This window comes from Bos javanicus, chromosome 5 (assembly GCF_032452875.1).
Source record: "Bos javanicus breed banteng chromosome 5, ARS-OSU_banteng_1.0, whole genome shotgun sequence".
Lineage (NCBI taxonomy): Eukaryota > Metazoa > Chordata > Mammalia > Artiodactyla > Bovidae > Bos > Bos javanicus.
The window spans coordinates 55,316,325-55,339,182 of NC_083872.1; the positions used below are offsets into that span (position 1 = coordinate 55,316,325).

At 41.6% G+C, this 22,858-nt stretch overlaps 1 long non-coding RNA gene across 1 annotated transcript in view; it reads left to right on the forward strand.

Annotated features, from left to right (window-relative positions):
• Positions 1–22,463, forward strand: part of LOC133247626 (uncharacterized) — a 34,187-nt gene extending 11,724 nt beyond the window's left edge. The window contains exons 3-4 of the long non-coding RNA XR_009736458.1: positions 8,441–8,640; positions 21,578–22,463. This is a non-coding gene — a long non-coding RNA (uncharacterized LOC133247626). The remainder of the gene's footprint in view (positions 1–8,440; positions 8,641–21,577) is intronic.
• Positions 22,464–22,858: the final 395 nt, after the last annotated feature.

Here is a 22,858-nt window from a genome sequence, read left to right on the forward strand (position 1 = left end):
ATCTCAGACTGCCTTAGTCAGGGCTGCTGCAGGAGACCTGTGGAGTGTGAGCTATGCCTCAAAATTATCCTGAAAAATAACAAGGAAGGTGGATTTTCATACCTTGTTATTCATTGTTATACCCAATGAATTAGGCCACCTAGAGGCACATGGAACTTGCTAGGTACTTGTATCTCTCAGGGTATACAGACAGTGTCCTATGATAGCCTGAAGATGGGCTACAAAAAAAAAAAAAAAAAGACAGATACTGGCTATTGGAAAAGAAGGAGTATTTTTTAGGAGGGTCCTTTGGGAGTCATGTAGGATCTTAGCCCTGCAACCAGGGATAGAACATGTGCCCCCTACAGCGGAGTCTTAAGCACTGGACAACCAGGGAATTACCAAGGAGTATTTTAAAGACAGAGAAAAAAGCAAAAAGTGAAAGGAATGGAGAGAAAGGGAGAGAGAGGGATGGAGGGAAAAGAAGAGGAGAAGGCAAGAAAAAAGGGACCGGGGGGAGGGGAAAAGAAAATAACATTGAAAATGAAAGGAATGCAAGAGATCTACATGGAGCCCTGATACAGGCTAACTTGAGAATAACCTAGGAAAATGCTAGATGTAAAATCTGATACCTATTTTAATTTTCCTTACCAGTCTTACCTGCCCCCTGGGGAAACTTTATTATTAACCCATTAGTCCCAGCATTCAGGAAGGCGAAAGTACTTAGTTGGGGCAAGAATGAGAACAAACCACTCCACTTTATTTACATGCCACCCGATATCCTCCCTTTGGATACATCTGTGGCACTTTAGCGTCTGTATGTAACTTATTCTAAAGAAATTCTGTCCAAGTCGATCAGCACAATCCTGTCATGTGTGTGGTGGTTGACTCTTGCTTGTCGTTCTCTTTTGCGTGCTTTCTGAGCTCAAAACTTTGTAACCCACACTGGGTCCCCCTGTCATTAGTGTGAGGTGAGAGATTATGCTTCTGTATGAAATAGGCAGGTATGTATTAGTTTGATTTCTCTTCGGAGGAGAGAACTGGAAGGTAATTTGCATGCTCTGATGCTCCAAGATAGCTTAAAAGTTACCCCTTCTTTCCTTGACACTGATGAAACAAGACTATACCCACAGGCAATGACTCAAGGTCACACTTTGGATTTTCCTTCATCTTTGATTTCCCTTCATTCAATCCGTGCAAATTTATATTGGTAAAATGAGCTCACTTTGTACTGAATGACCCATCTTAATGAATACTGATGTTGTGTAACGTCTCATACTCCGAGTTCTGTCAGGCATTTACATGACAGTCTCTAGTGAATAGAGCAGGCTAGAATTGAATGATTCCATGAATTCCTTTCTGCCCAAGGAGCTAAATATTTCTACCAGCTTCAATGAGATTTTAAAAAGAAGAATTTTTTATTTTACTTCTGATAAAATTCTGTGCCTCAAATCTTTTCTTTCTGCTATATCTTCAAAGGACATATCTTTTTTTTTAATTTGTTTATTTTACTTGGAGGCTAATTACTTTACAATATTGTTTTGCCATACATTGACATGAATCAGCCATGGGTGTACCTGTGTTGCCCATCCTGAGCCCCTCTCCCACCTCCCTTCTTATCTCATCCTTCGGGGTCATCCCAGTGCACCAGCCCTGAGCGCCCTGTCTCATGTATCAAACCTGGACTGGTGATCTTTTTCAGATATGATAGTTTACATGTTTCAATGCGATTCTCTCAGATCATCCCACTCTCACCTTCTCCCACAGAGTCCAAAAGACTGTTCTATACATCTGTGTCTCTTTTGCTGTCTCGCATACAGGGTTATCATTACCTTCTTTCTAAATTCTATATATATGTGTTGCTGCTGCTGCTAAGTCACTTCAGTCGTGTCCAACTCTGTGTGACCCCATAGACGGCCGCCCATCAGGCTCCGCCGTCCCTGGGATTCTCCAGGCAAGAACACTGGAGTGGGTTGCCATTTCCTTCTCCAATGTATGAAAGTGAAAAGTGAAAGGGAAGTCGCTCAGTCTTGTCCGACTTAGCGATCCCACAAACTGCAGCCTACCAGGCTCCTCCGTCCATGGGATTTTCCAGGCAAGAGTACTGGAGTGGGGTGCCATTGCCTTCTCCGATATATGCGTTAGTATACTGTATTGGCGGAGAAGGCAATGGCACCCCACTCCAGTACTCTTGCCTGGAAAATCCCATGGATGGAGAAGTCTGGTGGGCTGCAGTCCATGGAGTCGCTAAGAGTCAGACACGACTGAATGACTTCACTTTCACATTTCACTTTCATGCATTGGAGAAGGAAATGGCAACCCACTCCAGTGTTCTTCCCTGGAGAATCCCAGGGGCAGCAGAGCCTGGTGGGCTGCTGTCTCTGGGGTCGCACAGAGTTGGACACGACTGAAGCGACTTAGCAGCATACTGTATTGGTGTTTTTCTTTCTGGCTTACTTCACTCTGTATAATAGGCTCCAGTTTCATCCACCTCATTAGAACTGATTCAAATGTATTCTTTTTAATGGCTGAATAATACTCATTGTGTATATGTACCACAGCTTTCTTATCCACTCATCTGCTGATGGACATCTAGGTTGCTTCCATGTCCTGGCTATTATAAACAGTGCTGCAGTGAACATTGGGGTACACGTGTCTCTTTCAATTCTGGTTTCCTCAGTGTGTATGCCCAGCAGTGGGATTGCTGGATCATAAGGCAGTTCTATTTCCAGTTTTTTAAGAAATCTCCACACTGTTCTCCATAGTGGCTGTACTAGTTTGCATTCCCACCAACAGTGTAAGAGGGTTCCCTTTTCTCCACACCCTCTCCAGCATTTATTTTTTGTAGACTTTTTGATAGCAGCCATTCTGACCAGCGTGAGATGGTACCTCATTGTGGTTTTGATTTGCATTTCTCTGATAATGAATGATGTTGACCATTTTTTCATGTGTTTGTTAGCCATCTGTATGCAAAGGACATATCTTGATATCACTATTTGTTAATACATGTGAAGATACTACCTCCAAGTTTTCAATAATCGATTTAAAACATTGTTATAAATATCAAAGAAAGTAGCCAAATGACACTTGAAATTAATTGTATTTGTAAAACTCTTGAGAAAAAAATTTAAATATTTTCATGTACATTGAGAAAATAGACTATAAGATCAGCTTTATTCCCTTAAAAGAAAAAAATCTTCATTGATAGTAGCGCTTAATACGGTGTGCGTGAATGCTCTGTCGTGTCCACCTCTTTGTGACTTCATAGAATGCAACCTTCCAGGCTCCTCTATCAATGAAATGTTCCAAGCAAAAATACTGGAGTGGGTTGCCATTTCCTCCTCCAGAGGATCTTTCAGATCCAGGGATCGAAACCAGGTCTTCTGCAGCTCCTGCCTTGGCAGGCAGATCCTTTATCACTGAGCCACCTGGGAAGCCCTGAATAATACAGAAGTGTTGCCAAATCCAGGTTCATATGTTCGAGGCATAGTGAGGCCAAACAAACACAAACATCAGGGTCTGGAACAGACAAAGGTTTACTTCAGGGTTTCAAGCAAAAAGAACAGATGGCTCATGCTCAAAAGACCCAAACTCAAGGATGGTTTTCAGGAAAGAGTTTTTAAAGGCAAAATTTGGGATGAGGGCTACAGGGTATGTGACTTTCTTCTGGTTGATTGATGGGTAAGAGGGTGATATTTCTGGAGTCTAGATCGACTTCTGGTTCCAACCAGTCTGGGGTCCAGATCCTTGTGGTCAGCCTGCAGTCACCATCTTCCACCCCATGAGGGATCCTAGTTCCTGTTGTTGTTAGTCATGTGGTCATGTCCAACTCCTGGGATTTCCCAGGAAAGAATACTGGAGTAGGTTGCCATTTCCTTCTCTAGAGGATCTTCCCAACCCAGGGATGGAGTCTCTGTCCCCTACATTGGCAGGAGGATTCTTTACCACTGAGCCACATGGGAAGTCCTGTAGAACAACTCAAAGACGGGCACCAGATGGTTATCTAAGTCCCTTCAGGAGGAACTAAAAGTCTTGTGAATGTCTTATGCTATTAACTGCTTGATTCTGCTCTTTGGGACTCAGGGAAGGCCTAGGAGACTAAATCCTTTTTTCTACAAACAAGAAAGCATCATGGAGGGGTTTTGTACCCAGAAGGACCCTGCAGGATCCTGCTTGGTTTCAGAAGCACCATAATTGCTTTTCTCTAGTTCGTGTTAATGGGTATTCACATTTTCTCTAAATGTTTGATCTAACAAATTATGCTACAAACACCTTCTTTTTACACCTACACATACAAGTTAAAATTCCTAAAATGGTATTGCTAGATCAAAGAGTAAGTGCATTTTAAATGTTGAGATATTGCTCAATTATTCCCAAAGAATTGTACCAAAGTCCACTTCCCCCAACAATAACAGAGTTCTCTTCAGCACTTATCATCACAAAATTATATTGATCTTTCTGTGTTTTTCATTATGATTGGCATTTGTATTATCTGTATGAATAGCCTGTTCTTTTTGTACATATTAAAATTTGGTCATTTTTGTTTCTCAAAATGATTTGTAATGTGTTAAGAATATTATTTGAAGAAGTTTAATTTATATATATTTATCCCAGTTTCTTTTTGATGTTTTGCTTATAGTATTTTTCTCTGTAAAGAATTTTGAGTTTTCAATCTTTTCTTTTTTATAACTTTTGAGTTTGAGATTTTCTTATTCAATTTATCCTCACTCCTAAATTTTTTAAAAAATTCTGTTTTAAAGAATGTGATCCCCTCTGAGTCAATCCTGGTCTCCATCTCCCCTGGACACAGTGATTGGTTTAAGTATGAGCACATGACTCAGCTGCTGCTTACAATGGAAAGATCTCTCTATCCGTTCTAGTGAGACTAGTGGTGGAAGAATCTGCTGCTCCTGGCAGCCATCTTTCTTGCCATACCGTCTCATGCACGTGTGCTTCAGTAGCTTCAGTTGTGTCCAACTCTATGGACTGTGTAGCCTGCCAGGATTCTCTATCCATGGGATTCTCCAGGCAATAATACTGGAGTGGGTTGCCAGGCTCTCCTCCAGGAGAGCTTCTGGACCCAGGGTTTGAACCTGTCTGTCTTACGTCTCCTGCATGGGAGGATGCGTTCTTTACCACTAGGAAGCCCCCACTGAGCTTTGGCACCTAGAACAAAATGCAGCCCTCCTGATTTCTTCTGATCAGCCACATCAAGCAGAGGGCTCCTGTTACTGCCCTAAGCTGGCAGAGTTTGTTTATGTTGTCACAGAAAGGTTGGGAGCAAAGTGCTATCAGCCCCTATTGACTCATTTTTATGGCGCTTCTTGTCACCTAAAAGTCCCCTATCATCATGTGCAAAAGGACCCCCTTCTCTTTCTTGGCACCATCTCACCAAGTCCCGGCGCTTCCTGATTCATGAGTCAAATCTGGTATTTATCTCACTCATATATCTTTCTGCTAGTTAATCTGTCCTGCCCCTTAGATTTAACTTGAATCCCAAATCTCTCACCCAGTGAAATTGCTACAATTATACAGAACTGTGACCTCAACATTTTAACACAACGTTAGTAAAAATTATTGAATAGAATAGAAATGAGAAGAGAAACTGGTGGCATCCTACTGGAAAATACTTTTTTCTTTTTTCCTTCCTTCCCTCTTTCTTCCTCATCTTCCTCTTCCTCCTCCTCCTCTTCATCTTCCTTTTGTATGTGTTACTAGACTGAGAATCAGTCTCTGAATGAGAGTTATCTTGTTCCAGTTATAGCTTCTCCACTTACTAATGGCATAACTTTGGGGGAAGTTAGTCAAGTTTCTATGCCTCAGTGGTCTCATCTGTAAAACAGGAATTCAAATGGGAATAAAATAATAATAGCACTTGACTCCTAGTGTCTTTATGAGGATTCAGTGAGTGTTTCATGTGGTACAAGATAAGATAGCTGGTGACTGGTAGAGACAGAAAGTGCTTGGTAGAGGTGTGCATTTAAATTCAAGTTGCACTGCCACTCAACACTACCTACCACCTCACGACAATTAATACAAGTTTCCCGCTGTGAAATGAAGATGTTAATCATACCAACTTATGTAATTATGAGTATCACAAAAGATGATGCATGTAAAGCACTTAGGCACTGTAGCTAGTACATAGACATCACTAAATTCAGTGTAGCTTTATTGCTACTATTGTTATTATTTATAAAAGCATTCAGTTCTTTTGATTTCCTGTGCATTATTCTTTCCATTATTTTATATGACTCAGGTCCCTCTTTTCAAAACTAAGCTATTTGGCTGTTGGTACCTAAATAAATCTTTGTTCTTTTAAAGGAAGTAAAATGAAAATAAAATAAAAAATTTATACATAATCCTCCCCAATTTTAATAACTCCCCCTACAATAGACTTCTAAATGTAGTGCTTAGAATACCATTTCTAAGAGTTAATAAATCTTCAAAGCCTTTTATTTTTCTAGCTGTGTTTCAAGTTTCTTTCATTACATGTAGAAAGATCATGCTATGACTTCAGAACAATGCTGCTGTTCATTCTGCAGTCCTCAGTTGCCCTTGAAATAAGATCAAGCCTTCACATTGCTATTATTGCAGGATTCTCAAGATAGAAAAAACAACTCAGTGCATTGAAGGCCCCTTACCACCATCTTTTATTGATACTATATCTGAGTATATATGATGTTTTATCACATGAAAATTTGACTCAGGTACCAGATACTAAAGAAAGTTCTGATGTGGAGAAATAATGATTGATGCACTAGATTGCTTTTTGGGAGCTCTTCCCTAGGACTCGTCTGACAGGTGAAGGTGGGAACAATGGTATGTCTGTGCTCCTGGCAGCCATGCAACACGCCTCTGCTTGTCGGTCCTGGCACCTGCTTATGTTGCTAAATTCCCATCTGTGAATCCTCTTAGGTTCTGATTCTTCCCTCATGAATTATTTCCTTGACTCCTGACTCAAACGTGGCCCCATCCTTCTACTACAGGGCTCTGTAGTCTCCCATGATCTCTGAACATTCCTTCTTTTGAGCTCTTCTTGCAGGTTGACTGGTGAAGGCTGCCGTCTGGCCCCCCACCTCTCTTTGCATCCCTCTTCCCAGGTCCTGATCCCAGAATAACTGCCCCCAGACACAGGTCATATGGAATTCTATGAACTACTTCGTTGATTGTCACCTGGATAACTTGGGATAAATACAGATTATGGATTTCCCAGTTCATTTGGTCTTGGTGTATGCTGCTGCTAAGTCACTTCAGTCGTGTCCGACTCTGTGCGACCCCATAGATGGCAGCCCACCAGGCTCTGCCTTCCCTGGGATTCTCCGGGCAAGAACACTTGAGTGGGTTGCCATTTCCTTCTCCAATGCAAGTGAAGGTGCTCAGTTGTGTCCGACCCTCAGCGACCCCATGGACTGCAGCCTTCCAAGCTGCTCTGTCCATCGGATTTTCCAGGCAAGAGTACTGGAGTGGGGTGCCATTGCCTTCTCCGGTCTTGGTGTATAGATCTGTATGATTTAAAAGCTTCCCAGATAATCCTGAAGTATATCTAAGTTTGGCAGCTACATCTTACATAATCACTACCACCTCAGTTTTCCTAAATCATGGTTCAGATCATGCCAAGTTCCTGTTCAAAATACCTTAATGTTGCTCCAATGCCTATAAATTAAATTCAGAATCTCTAACCTGATACATAAGATCACCATAATTTGTTAATATTTATTTGTTTGTTTATTTGGCTGCTCCAGGCAGGTCTTAGTGGGCTATTTAGTTGAGGCATGCCAGATCTTTTTTCTTTCCAGTGGAGGCACGTGAACCCTTAGTTGTGGCATGTGGGATCTTTTTTTTTAAGTTGAGGCATTTGAACTCTTAGTTGTAGCATGTGGGATCTAGTTCCCTAACCAGGTATTGAACCCAGGCCCCCTGCATTGGGGGCACAGAGTCTTAGCCACTGGACCACCAGGGAAGTCCCAAGATCCCCAAAATTTAGCTTCAACAATTATCTACTTTTCTTTCCATTGCTCCCATGTATGCATCATTTTCTCTGCCATAGGTTTCCAGCCTCCATGATTTAACAAATGCCTTACCCCCTACCTAGAACACCCTTTTCCTACCTCAATTAGCTTCTGAAAACTCTTACCATCTTGTAAGACTCAACTCAAATTCTACATCAGAGCCTCACTTAACCTTCCTTCACCACCTTCATCCCCATATGGAATTTTCATTCACTCAATCAGCAGATATTTACTGAGAAGCAACCATGTGCCTGGTAGTAGGGAAAACACTGGTGATACTGGGCCCCAAGGAACACAGCCTGCATGGAGCTTACAGTCTAGCAGATTTATGTCTTTGAACACTTGCATCACTTGACCTGTGCCTTTTTCCTGACACTGACCTTGTCTAAGTTATTTCTGTGTATGTCCTGTGTTCTCTCTTAAATTGTAAATCCATCTGTTGTGCCCTGCAGCATCTGCCGTGGGGTTGTACACATGGCTGGTGCTCATCTAAGTGTCATTGGACTTGGAGCAGAATTCCTCTACGGAGATGAGCACAAAGTAGGTGCTCAACATTGATTGACATGAGACATGTCAACTACTGAGGATCGTTGTCTGCAATAGAAAATATGCAAAGCAGCAAAACAGGCAAAATGTTGCTCAACTTTTAAAGGTAAGTGTGTTTTTCTCAAAATGCCCTTAATATTAGCATCTGAAGCTAGAATACTTTGAATTACCCTTCAGAGGAAAGTACTGAAATAATTATAAGCCCGCGTGTGATTTATCAACCACATTGGTGAATTGAGATAAGAGAATATGCACAAGGTGCCCACATCAGCTTCATTCTCAGGAATAAAACTGAAGAGTTTCCTTTCTTGAAAATACCAAGGTAGGCAGGCTCAAGAAGAAATAATAGTAATAAAAACAGCTTGAAGGTATGTGACCAGCCTCTAAATTCTGCAATAAATGCACTTTGTTGAACATTAGTGTCAGCATGTCATAACGTCAGCTTATTTGATGTGGCATAACTCCTGTAAGTCTTCTTAAAATGTCAAAATACAGGCTAGAGCTCTTTTTTTTTTTTTTCCTGTAGAGGAAATAGGAAATAGTAATAAATTTTTCTACTGTGTGCAGGCTGCTGGCCAGGTCTGTTTCCCAGCCCCCGGGTTGGGTGTCAAGTGGTTCTACCTTTGAGGAACATGAAATGTGGTCCCATGGGTATATGGTGATGTGTCTCCTGTGTTTACTAAAAGGCTAAAAGGTAGAGGTACCAGTGGCAAGCAGAAGTGAAGGGCAAGCAAAACCTGGGGAAATGCCTCTGTTCAGAAAATGGATCTGGCTACACAGTGCTTCTGTGCCCAGCATTGTGTAAGGCAAGCAGTAGACACAAAATGCATCCTTTGTTGTTGTTTGTTGCCTGGTCGTGTCCAACACTTTTCAACCCCTTCAACTGCAGCGCACCGGGCTTCCCTGTCCCTCACCATCTCCCAAAGTTTGACTGTTCTTTCAAGCATCGGATTTTACTTTCATCACCAGACACTTTCACAACTGAGAGTCGTTTCTGCTTTGGCCCAGATGCTTCATTCTTTCTGGGGCTGTTAGTAGTACTCCTCAGCTCCTCCCCAGCAGCATTTTGGACCCCTTCAAACCTGAGGGACACATCTGTCAGTGTCATCGTTTTGTCCTTTTATACAGCTCATCAGGTTCTCTTGGCAAGTATACCGGGTGGTTTGCCATTCCCTCCTCCAGTGGATCACATTCTGTCAGAACTCTCGGCTATGACCCTTCCGTCTTGGGTGGCCTTACACGGCATGGCTCATAGTTTCATTAAATGACCCAAGCCCCTTTGCCAGAACAAGGTAGCAGTCCATGAAGGGGCAAGACATCCTTTTTGTTCACGGGCAAATGCCGAATGAATCCTAGCTTCTCAATACTGGTGTGCACAGAGGTTGGTTCAGACACTGAAAGAACACGTGATAAACCTATGGACCTTCTCCATGGCAGTGTCCATGTGACTGAGCTTCAAAACAGTCCAGAGAAACATAATTCAATATATATTCCTAACTTCCCTCCTCCAATCTATTTAGAAATAGCTTCTTACGCTAGCAATGATAAACTTCTCAAGAGCAGGCTATACAGACCATATATCTGTGTATTCTCCTTAGCTCCCATAAACTTTGGAACATGCTTGATGCGTGTTTATTAGCTAATTAAGAATGGGAAGCAAATAGGCAAGAGGGAACTTTGGTGTCAACACACATGTCAAACCCACAAACCGGAAGAGAAAATATGGCTTGGTCCCCAGTGGGGCTTTGAGACCCAGCTGCTTCCACTGTTTCCATCCCCTCCTCTCTGTCCCAGCCTCTCCTCTACTTGTCACTGCTGAGGTAGAGGAACTGATGAAGAATAGAAATAAAGCACACATTAGTATTCTTCCCTCACTCATCACAGTAAGCCAAACTTTTCTTCCACCTACTGGGTCCCTTTCCTGCATAGTGAGTCTATCTTTCTGGCTGGCTCCATGGAAGTTTCTTGAAAGCATAGGAGTCCACCTTTCACCATGTTATCGCCCCCCTACACTCTTTGAAATATCTACCGGGGAAAGTTGTTTTTTTTTTCACCCAAAAACTTCATGTCACTGCCAAAGTCTAAATTTGAAGAGATTCAAATGATCCCTTCAGAGTTGGCACACTTGAAAGCATTCAAAGTCACATTAACCTTTCTGAGAACAGTGCCTCTATAAGCATAGTCCCAGGTCCATTCTACTGGAATTGTCAGCAGGCATGTAAACCCTTCAGTCAAGCCTGAAGGCCACTCTACTTGAAACAGGTGTCTCAAGCGGAATCCTCAACATGAGCTATTTCCTCAGCCCACACCCAGTCCCTCAACTCTGACATCAGCCAGAGGATATACTAAACAAGTATAGTGTATCAAGGAGTGAAGTAATTCCCCAGCTTTGTCAGGACTGACAAGGGTAACTTGGTTTGTGAAAAGACTCTTGGATTAAAGACTCTTGCTTTCAGACCTGACAAGTCACTTATTAACTGTGTGTCCTAGGGCCAGTCACTTCACCTGTGTATAATCCTCTTTCTTCAGAGCGAACATGTGTTCTGCAAACTCTCATAGATCTTCTAAGGATTTGGTGAGTTAATGTACAGAAAAAAGAAAAATAAACAACTGTGAAATGTTACCCACATGCAAGGCAATGGCTGTACTCTGATATGTACAGAGATGAGGCAACAGTCCTGTAACCACTGGGACTCTCTTTCTTCATTCATTGATTCATTCATTTAATCTATCAACAGATAAGCATTGAATTCCTATGTGCCAGGCAGTGTTCCAGGAGGTCGAGATACAGAAGTAAACAAAGCAAAATGTTTGCCTTCATGAAGCTTACATGCTAGTGGAGACAGCCAAATGATAAGTGTAATGCAAGGAACTCAGCTTGGAGCTCTGTGATAATGTAGAGCGGTGGGATGGGGGTGAGGTGGGAGGGAGGCTTAAGAGGGAAAGGATATCTGTATACTCATGGCTGATTCACATTGTCCTACAGCAGAAACCAATGCAACATTGTAAAGCAATTATCCTCCAATTAAAAATAAATTTGAAGATAAGTCCTATGAACCAAAATGAAGCAGTGTTGTGGATAGAATCGGTTTTTGTGGGAGAATATATCACATAATGGCAGCCCACTCCAGTATTCTTGCCTGGAAAATCCCATGGATGGCAGAGCCAGGTAGGCTACCATCCATGGGGTCGCAAAGAGTTGGACACGACTGAGGGACTTCACTTTCACTTTATATTACATATACGGTAAGAAGGGAAGGCTTCTCTGATGCAGTGACAATTGGGCAGATCCCAGAAGGAAACCAGGGACAAAGCCATGAGACTATCTGGAGAAGCAGTATTCCGCACAGAAAGGACTGCTAAGTCACTTCAATCATGTCCGACTCTGTGCGACCCCATAGACAGCAGCCCACCAGGCTCCCACGTTCCTGGGATTCTCCAGACAAGAACACTGGAGTGGGTTGCCATTTCCTTCTCCAATGCATCAAAGTGAAAAGTGAAAGGGAACTCGCTCAGTTGTGTCCGACCCTGCAGCCTACCAGGCTCCTCTGTCCATGGGATTTTCCAGGCAAGAGTACTGGAGTGGGGTGCCATTGCCTTCTCTGACAGAAAGGACATTAAGTGCAAATGCCCTGAGAAGGAAACATACTCAGTGCTCTCAGGAACAGGAAGGAGACTGGTGGAGCCCAGTGAGCAAGGATCAGAGTGGTTGCAGAAATAGTCTGGTGGTAAGGGGCCAGGAAATGTAGTCAAAGTATGACTCACTATTGTCATGGGTCTGATGAAAGGTACTGGAGAGCTTTGGAGAGGAGCGAGACAAGACCTGTCTTTCTCTTTAAGAGGAAATCTCAGACTGGATGGTAGATATTGAGAGCAGTGATGGAGGCAGAGAGACCAGTTAGAAGCATCTTCCAGTAAAGCACCAAGAATTCATGAGGATTTGGATTAGGGAAGCGATGAAAATAGTGATTCTGGATATAATTTTAAGATAGAGCCAACAGGATTGCTGATGTATTGGGTGTGAGATGTAGAGTAAGAAATGATTTGACTTTTCTTTTGAAGGCTAAGGAATTGGGAGGGGAAGAATCAAGGAGATAAAACAGTATTAATTTTCCTAAAAAATGATTTATTGAACTCCCAATATATATGACATGATTTCTGACCTCAAAGGAACAAACCGTTTGGGGAAGCCAGATCCAAATGAGGAGTGATAAAAATTAAACAATGTTTTAAAGATAATCAATTACAAGTCACACAGTTTTTAAAATATGTGACTTTTTAAATGGAAAAAAATAATCAGTGCATCATCCAGTGAAATTATCTCTGGCTGGCTCATTGAGGCCAAGATTGAAATCTCAATGCTGCTGTAAATTGTGCAATTCGGAGCCAATTAGCCAGAGTAGCCACAACAATATAATACAATTATATGCTAGTCCCTTCAGTCGTGTCTGACCCTTTGAGATGCTATGGACTGTAGCCCACCAGGCTCCTCTGTCCATGTGGATTATCCAGGTAGGAATACTGGAGTGGGTTGCCATGCTTCCTCCAGGGGATCTTCCTGACCCAGGGATCAAACCCACGTCTCTTACGTCTCCAGCATTGGCAAGCAGGTTCTTTACCACTAATGCCACCTGGGAAGCCCAATACAAATGTTTACTTTTTCCTAATCAGATTCAGATTCAGTTTGATAGATCTGAATTCAAACAGTAGTTCCATTACTTATTAGCAGTGTGACCTTGGGCAAGTTCATTTTGTGCTCCTAACCTAGTTCCCTCCTCTGTGTACTCTGAGTAATAATACTGGGTAACTCAATGGACTGTCATTGAAGATGATGATGTGATGTGATATTTGATGCATAGCTCTCAATAACTAGCTGGTTCTGGAATTCCCTGGTGTCCAGTGATTAGAACTCTATGCTTCTACTGCAAGGGGCACAGGTCCAATCCCTGGTCAGGGAACTAAGATCTCGCATGCCATGTGGTACATCAAAAAAAAACCAAAACAAACAAACAAAAAAACTAGTTGATGTTATTGCCATTGTTATCAACACTTGCTCTGCAAGGCTTCTCACATGCTCTGCAAGCCAGCCTCACTCATTCAGATGCCTATTATGCAGGGTACTCTCACAGACACTGCTGGTCTGTGTCACAAATGGCAGGAATCGTTTTTATACTCTTCGCATTCCCTGAGTGCCTGGCCCTGTGCTGAGTGCTAGACAGAGTGGAAGATGTGTTTGCTATTTGACATGCAACAAAGTCATATGAAAATATTTGCTCGTTGGCATGAAGCAGGGCGATATGGGAGGGTTTGCTGATTGACCAGTTGCAAAGCAGTAGCAGGTGAAGTACTCCTTAAATTGTACAAGTGAGAAAAAACAACGTGAACCTCACAACTTGGGTCTTTCTCAGTTTATTCATTTGGAAGGGATGCCACAACAGAGTACCATAGACTTGAGTGGGTTAAATGACAGAAATGTATTATCCCAGTTCTGGAGGCTAGATGTTCAAGATCAAAATGGCAGCAGGGCTGACTCCTTCTGAGGGCGGTGAAGAATTTTCTGACCATCCTTGGCATTCTTTACCTTGTAAGCATCGCCCCAGTCTCTGCTTTTGTCTTCACATAGTGATCTCCCCAGTGGAGCTGTGTCCACGTTGCCCGTCTTTATAAGGGCACCAGTCATACTGGAGTAAGTATTCCTATCCAAGTGTGTTGTTGCTATTCAGTCACTCAGTCTTGTATGACTCTTTGTGATGCCATACCAGGCTTCCCTGTCCTTCACGATCTTCCAGTGTTTGCTCAAACTCATGTCCATTGAGTCGATGATGCCATAAAACCATCTCATCCTCTGTCGTCCCCTTCTCCTCTTATCTTCAATCTTTCCCAGCCATCAGGGTCTTTTCCACTGAGACATTTCTTTGCATCAGGTGGCCAAAGCATTGGAGCTCCAGCTTTAGCATAAGTCCTTCCAATGAATATTCAGGACTTATTTCCTTTAGGATTGACTGGTTTGATCTTGCAGTCCAAGGGACTCTCAAGAGTCTTCTCCAACACCCCATTTCAAAAGCATCAATGCTTTGACACTCAGCCTTCTTTATGGTCCAACTCTCTCATCCAAACATGACTGCTGGAAAAAACCATAGTTTTGACTAGATGGACCTTTGTCACTCAAGTATGACCTCATCTTAACTAATTAATATGGAAATAACCTGATTTCCAAATAAAGCCACACACCCTGAGGTCCTGGGGAGTTAGGACTTCAACATATGAATTTGGGGGAACACAATTAAACCCATAGCACAGTCATGCTCCACATCGTCCTTCATGCTCTCCTTGTTCAGGACCTTGGCTCCCTGCCGCCTTCCTCTTCCTTGTTTTCTACAGTCTGCTGAAAACTGGTGTCTCATAAGCCCACACCCAGGAGTCACCTACAACACTGCTCTGTATGCTCTGTATTTTTTGCTGACTTTGCACCTTATAATTCAGGCCTTGTGCTCTGAAGGGAAGGAGATTTGCTATCTTGGGAGCCCTCCAGATTATAAAGAACAAACAGGACAAATTGTTTGAAGGACCTTTTGATGACTCACTCTTCATTCCTACCCTACTATTGTCTTTGCACGTTTCTCCTTACTCACTGACCTTTCTTCTTGGCAAACTGCTCCAGACAAAGTGCTCACCTTCTCTTTCAACTCAGCCCACCCAGCAGAGGGATACTGTGTGTGGGCCATGCATTGGAATGATCAGCATGGGCACCATGGAGCAAGGTTAACAAGGACCAGTTTTAATTCTTCACACCCCTCCTCTCCATTTATATTTTCAACATATGGTTGGCTTTATAATGTTGCTTTAATGTTTTCTCTTGTATTTAATTATTTAAAGATTTAATAACAAACTGCTGAGAATCAATCGCACACAAGGGACACATTGCTTTGAATTCTTGCTCTTTTTTTCTGCTTTTACGTAAGAGTGAATTTAAGTCACTGGAAACTAAAAACACAAAGCTAAAGGGGGAAGAGAAGAGAATGACTTAAATACTTTCAGAAAAGGGTATCTGGAGGTGAAATCAAACTCTCAACAATATCTGATACCTATCTCTTATCAGCAATGGACAGTGGTGATAACCAAGGAGCATCAAAACAAGCAGCTTTAATTCCATTTTCTTTCTAAGATGGTAAAGGCAATAGCTTACACCTCAAATTCTTCTTTTTAAAATAAATTCCTTTTGGGCTTAGTTCTGAGTGTTGGGGACCAGGAGACAGAAGGACAAATACTGCTGTAGGGCTCTGGTGCTAGTGACAGACAGAGGGATTTTTTTTTTTTTTAATGTCACATTTAGAATTTTAAATGGCTCATTGCCCAGGATTTTAGGCTCTCCTTTCCTCATTTCTAGCTATTAGCTGGATGAGCTAACCTAGTTAGGAAGACATGCATTCATTAACATATTCACACGTTTTGCATGACCAGCTCTGCTGAATAGTGTGTCAGGCACCAAGGGTTCAGCAAGAAGCAATGCCAACTCCATCCTGCCTTTATAGCTACTCACATCCACTGTTGGGGAACAGAGTTCCAGAAAGGACAGTTGTAGTGTATGTGCCCTGATGGAGGGAAGTACAAGATACTGTAGATGCCCAGAGGAAGGGCACTAACCCGGAGGCAGAGGAAATGAGAGAGGCTTCCTGGAAGAAGAGACAACTAACATGAGACCTGAAAAATCAATAGGAGTATGACCAATGATGGGCTTCCCTGGTGTCTCAGATGGTAAAGAATCCGCCTGTAATTAGGGAGACCTGGGTTTGATCCTTGGATTGGGAAGATCCCCTGGAGGAGGGCATGGTAATCCACTCTAGTATTCTTGGCTGGAGAATCCCCAAGGACAGAGGAGCCTGACAGGCTACAATCCATGGGGTCACAAAGAGTCAGACATGACTGAACGACTAAGCACAGCACAGCACAGTACAGTGTACAGAACGTACTTCAAACTACGGCATATTATGAGAGAGTATCTTAAAAATCCTGTCAAAGGAATGAGTTGCCTGATGAAGCTTTGTGTTCCCGTGCTTAAGAGACTGATGAAGCAAGAAGAGGATTGGAGAAAGGATCTTTGCGGGGTAGGGGGTTAACTGACAAATTATTACTATTTTAAAGTCACAAATAAAATATCTGAGTTTCATTTTCATTGTAAGGATCATTTGAGATCAATATCAATAGTACAGACCAGAGCTTTCATATAAAATATATTTAATAGCTGGTGATTGTGCAGTACTATTGCCTGGAAAACCCCATGGACAGAGGAGCCTGGTAGGCTGCAGTCCATGAGATTGCTAAGAGTCGGGACACGACTGAGCGACTTCACTTTCACTTTTTACTTTCCTGCATTGGAGAAGGAAATGGCAACCCACTCCAGTGTTCTTGCCAGGAGAATCCCAGGGACAGGGGAGACTGGTGGGCTGCTGTCTATGGGGTCACACAGAGTCGGACACAACTGAAGCGACTTAGCAGCAGCAGCAGCAGCAGTGCTAGTAATATAGTGACAGTAATAGTAATTGCTAGAAATTGTTAGAAAAAAGAGGGTAAGAAAAAATAAAATACAGGATAGTAGAAGAAAATTTCAAATATACTATAATGTTTCTAGCCAGAGAAAAACGTTTTATATTTTTCATGTTTCTTTGGACTTCCCTGGTGGCTCATACAGTAAAGAATCCACCTGCAATGCAGGAGACCTGGGTTCAATCCCCGGGTCAGGAAGATCCACTGGAGAAGGGAATAGCACCCTACTCCAGATTCTTACCTGGACAATTCCATGGACAGAGGAGCCTGGTAGGCTACAGTTCATGGGATCACAAAGAGTTGGACAGGACTGAGTGACTAACACTTTCACTTTGGGTGGATGGATAGAAGAATGACTAGGAAAGAAAGAGAGAGGGAGAGAAAGAAGTGACGAAGGATGGTTGAAATAAACAGGAGAAAGGACGATCATCTGGAAGGAAGGAAGAAAGGGAGGAAGGAAGTTAAAGAAAGACCCAAGCAATGAATTTTGAAGGCTTTCTTTTTGCCTTAGTACTTAATGATAAATTGGCAGATGCAGGATATCTCAAAACCATTCTCCTCCAGAACTTTGTACACACTGTCTTGTTATTTTTAAACATACCATGAGGCAACAGAGCATTCTGCTATTAGCCCAATTCTTGCTTTTTATAAGCAACTTTTCTCTCCCTTAACTCACAGGATTTTCTTTTTACTTTCGTTCATAGGTTTCATAAACATGTTCCTATCAGTGTTTCTTTTTATGTTTGTTTTAGTTTTCTCCTTCCCTGTCAAGTTTTTATTCATATCAGAAAATTTTACTTATATTTATCTACCTTGCTCATTTATCCTCTATTTTCTTTATTTCTTGTAGTATTATAAGACAAATATTGACTATCTTAGATCTTCCACATCTCAGCAAAAGGGATAACCTTTTTCTCCCTCAGCAGTGAAGACTTACTAATCACAGAAAATTTGACCACAGTGAGTGAGGGAAAGTGAACAAAGAGAGAGCTTGACTCCTGAGCCTTCGAGCTCCGTGTCCACTGCTTTATTCCACCACTTCCCTTGGAATCAATACTCATGCTGGATTTTCCCATAAATCAATGGCCCCATTTGTTTAAAGAACTCTTCCTGCATCGCTAAACTGCAGCAAATGCTGATTCAGGCACTTAACAGTGGAGACTTGAGCAGTTGGTCCCACAGGCCTTTTAGTAATCACCACATAAGCAGCCCTTGGCTTATTTCTATTTGCAAGTCTTGAATTTCTGATCTAGGGATTTTTCCTGAATGCAGTTGGGACAATTCATTCTTGAATGATGCTCGCTTTTGTTTTTATGGGCCACAGGCAGCCCTCTATCAATCCAAGTCCATCTGCTATGTGCCTCCTAGAAATTCCTTAGTGTTTTTGGCCTATTGGTAGAGCATTTTCCAAGGGCTTCCAAAAATGCTTTTTTTTTTTTTTTTTTTTACTTCTCAGTGGTATGCAGTGGCTCTGCCCTTTTTTGGTTTCTAGTTTCACAATGGGTTTATCCTTATTTTTATATTTTTTCCTATCATTTCAGTAGTATCACAGAGAAAGAAAATGGATTTTCTTAATCAGACATCTTTAACAGGAGTTGTTGAATTAAGATTTTTTTCTTTTTTTATAACTATTTTTTAATAAGGAAGTATAGTGAATTTACAATGTTGTTTCAGATATGCAACAGTCATTTAGTTTTATGTATATATACATACATATTTATATAGTTTTTAATATTCTTTTTCATTATAGATTATTATAAGATATTGAAAATAGTTCCCTGTGCTCTACAGTACATTCATGTTGTTTATTTTATATGTAGTAGTATATATATTTTAATCCCAAACTCCTAATTTGTCTCCCCATCCATATTTTTAACCATAAGTTTGTTTCCTATGTCTGTGAGTGTTGAATTACATTTCAATTGTTCATTTCTATGCCTGTCTTTCCCATTAGATTACAAGCCCCTTGATGCCAAGATCTCTGTATTACTTCATTTTTATATACCTGCCCCGGACACATAGAATCCACAAAATAGAGGTTACTTAATGCATAATTGATTAAATTAGGTAGAATGGCTGTAAAAAGATATTTTATTACATTCAGTGTGCATAACTAAGCCATAGAAACCAGTCGTCTCTTGAACTTGCTGCAGAATGATAGGAGAGGAAAGTTCTACTGTTGCCAGTGCACTTCCACTGTGCTGTGCAGAGGAGGAGGCTTTGTAAAGAACACAGAATTTTATGGGAGCTCAGACAAGGGTGCCTAGAGTGGCTGGGGTGAAGGGAGGGTGAGGAGCTGACGGATAATTGATTCTCAACTGCTCTCCTCACCCTGTCTTTTGGAGAGATTTCATTCCCGTCTCATGCCTTCCACACTCTTGATCAGGTCTCCTCGTTCCTGAATTCACATTCAGCTTCATTTCTCTGGCTACCCTCTGGTTTCCTATCCCGGCTTCCCTGACTCACATCTGGCTAAATTCAATCCTCAGAAATCCTGCTGCTGCCCTTCCGACCTGGGCCACAACCTCTTTCCTCCCAGCTGCAGAAGTCAGAACTGGACACGTTTGTACACATTTTGGCTTAACCTAACTTAACCCTAACAAAATTAGTATTATAATTCCCTCTTTCCTTCAGTCCAGGGCTAATGGTAAGTTTAATGCATCATCATTTATTTTCAGAGCATTCAAGAAGTATAAATTGTACCTAATGTATGCAAGAGTCATGTAGCTATGAGCAAAAAAGACAGAGTAAATAAAATGTCAAAGCACCAAGGCTTCCTGAGCTACTAGACACTTGCCCCTCCCCATCTCCAAGTTAAAAGAAGTGATGAATAAAAGTCTATGTGCATTGTTGTTTTGTCACTAAGTCCTGTTGGACTCTTTGCAACCCTGTGGATTATAGCCCACCAGGCTCCTCTATCCATGGGATTCTCCAGGCAAGAATACTGGAGTGGGTTGTCATGCCCTCCTCCAGGGGTTCTGACCCAGGGATGGAACCTACATCTCCTGCATCGTCAGGCAGATTCTTTGCCACTGAGGCACCAGGAAAGCCCCTATGTGCATTCAGAAGTCAAAGTAATCCACTGATTTTTCAAATTACATGTAACAAGTAAAGACAGCAACAAAGATGATTTTAGCACCATAAAAGCAAAGAACTTATGACTGAATAAATGTACACATTTTACTGTTAGTCATTCTAGCAGCTAATGTAGCCAACTGTTTCCTTATCTGAAAAACAGGTGTTGCTCTGGGTCATTTTGAGGCATTGAGTGTAATAAGCTGGAGAGTTAATGCAGTGAATTTTTACTTGTGACAAGTTTTCCATCAGTGTTACATTTAGAATTCAAGATTGAATCATGATTCATTGTTGAGATTGGTGAAAATGGGCCAGTTTGTGGGGATAAATAGTATGTGCAATATTAACAGTATCTAAAATGAGTGAGGGGGGGAATAATCATTAGAGATAAATTCATTGTCAAAGGCCCATTTTATCATTTATGCTTTTTTCTGGCTTTACGGTGATGGGTAAATTTGGTTATTTTTCAGACCTTAGTGAAAAAGAGCTCTGGAAAAGCTGACTGTGGCAGAAACTAACCAGCCTTTTACAAAATTAATTTCCTCTTCTTCCAGGATCACAGGAGGCTACGTTTCCCAGTCACTTTTGCACTGAGACTTGGCCTCGTGCTAGAATGTGCACATCACCACTTTTATTGCAGGTGCTCAAAATCCCCCCACATGTGATCTTTTCATTCTTTTCCCGTCCTCTGGCTAAATGTGGAGAACTCTGAGGTCCTAGAGGAGGAGGGAGCCAGAAGAAGACTAAATCTCAAAAAGTCACATGCAAAGAACACCCACATTGAACTGTTACATAAACAAGAAATTAGATTCTATTATGTTTAGCCACTGAGATTTGGGGGATTAGCTTGTGATGGCAGCCAGCTTTAACCTTACTGATTTATGATATTGATGTTTAAGTTACTGCCTAGCCTTTCAAAAGTAGAATTGGTCACTATGGCAAAGAAACTTTTTTAATAATCTTAATGGAAGTAGGAATAGAACTAAACAGATGGTGAAAGTAAACTGTATACCTGCAAGGGCAAGCATTTTAACTCACCTCAGGTAAGCTGAACTCTTCAGGATCTGCCCATTGTGTAGGACAAAGAGATGCAATGGTACCGTCTCATAGAACTCCAGTCATCACATCACATTAACCGCAATCACTGTTCCTACTACATGATATTCTCTGTAGAACTAATCACTCATTTTAAATTATCTTAGACTATTATCTATTTGCTTGTTTGTTTATCTGCTGTCACCCTCCCTCTCAAATGTCTCCCTCCTTTCTCTCTTATGAGAAAAGAGACCTTGCCACTCATGTCGTTTCTTGATACCCAGCAACTTGGATGCTTGTTCTGTATTAGACACTCAGTGGTCATTTTTATTGAATTAATGAATGATCTTTGATGTTCATGACTAAAATAGTTTGCTTTTTATTATTAGGTTCTTCCTCCAGTCAACAAATATCATAACTTAAAAGGAGTCTAAGACATTAGTCAGTGGTCTCAAGGAGCCTGTAGTCCAGGTGAGGAAAGATAGGACGTGACAGGGTACAGTACCGCAAACGGTGAGTGATAAATGCTCGGTTTAATGAAGGTGGTAGAATTCAAGTGTTTATAGCACTTCAGAGTGAAAGCATGAGTGGTTACTTCCATAGGAAAGGCAGCTTGAGTTAAATCTTAAAGAGTCAGTAGGGATTAATAGCCTAGAGATGTGTTCACCAAGTGAGAAGTGCTTAGCCAGAGGCAGGGTGGGGTGAGTTTCACCAGACACCCCTTGGAGAGGAGGAAGAAATTATTAGAACTTTCGTGTGCACTCACTGTTTATTTTACACTTTTTAAAAATAAAGCTTAACTAATATTTACCATATGAACTAATAATATGCATGCATACAATTTATAAAATAAACATGCACATATTATGTTCATAATTAGAAAGTTTAAAGAGTACTTATATAGCGAGGGCATTTTAATGAGGAGATGTTAAGGAGGCCTGGGTGCAGGAATGACTAAGGGGATTAATTGAACCATAGCTTGGGTGGCACCAAGGGCCATGTAAGGAGTGGAGTGTAAGTAAAAGTTACAATAGACAGTTGTAGCCAAATTGTGAGGAGTATTAAATGTCTGGTGGTGGTGGCGGCTTTGTTGATAAGTCGTGTCTGACTCTTGCAGCCCCACTGTAGCCCACCAGGCTCCTCTGTCCATGGAATTTCCCAGTTAAGAACAATGGAATGGGTTGCCATTTCTTTCTCTAGGGGATCTTCCCAACCCAGGAATCAAACCCATGTCTCCTGAATTGAGGGGATTCCTTTACTGCTGAGCCACCAGGGAAGCCCTACATGTCAGTAAAAGCACTTATATTTGACTGTTGGTTCCTCCTCAACAGCATATCCTTATGTGTCCACTGTTTTCATCTCCATGATTGCCTCCCTAAGGGAAGCCCTCTTCAATCAACCTTGGGGTGACTGCAACACCTCCTAAATCATCTCACTGCTTTTGTGCTGGCCCCACTATTGTCTCTCCTGACAAAGTGGCAACTGTGATATTTTAAAAATTTAAATTGTTTTTTAAATGGTTTCCCTTACTCAACAAAAGTTTCAAATGATACACCACTGCACTTAGAATAAAAATTAAATTTCTACCGTTTCTATATAATCTGTCCCTTGTTTATTTTTTCAGACTCATATCACTCTTGCCCTCGCACCCCTACTCAAACCACATCAGT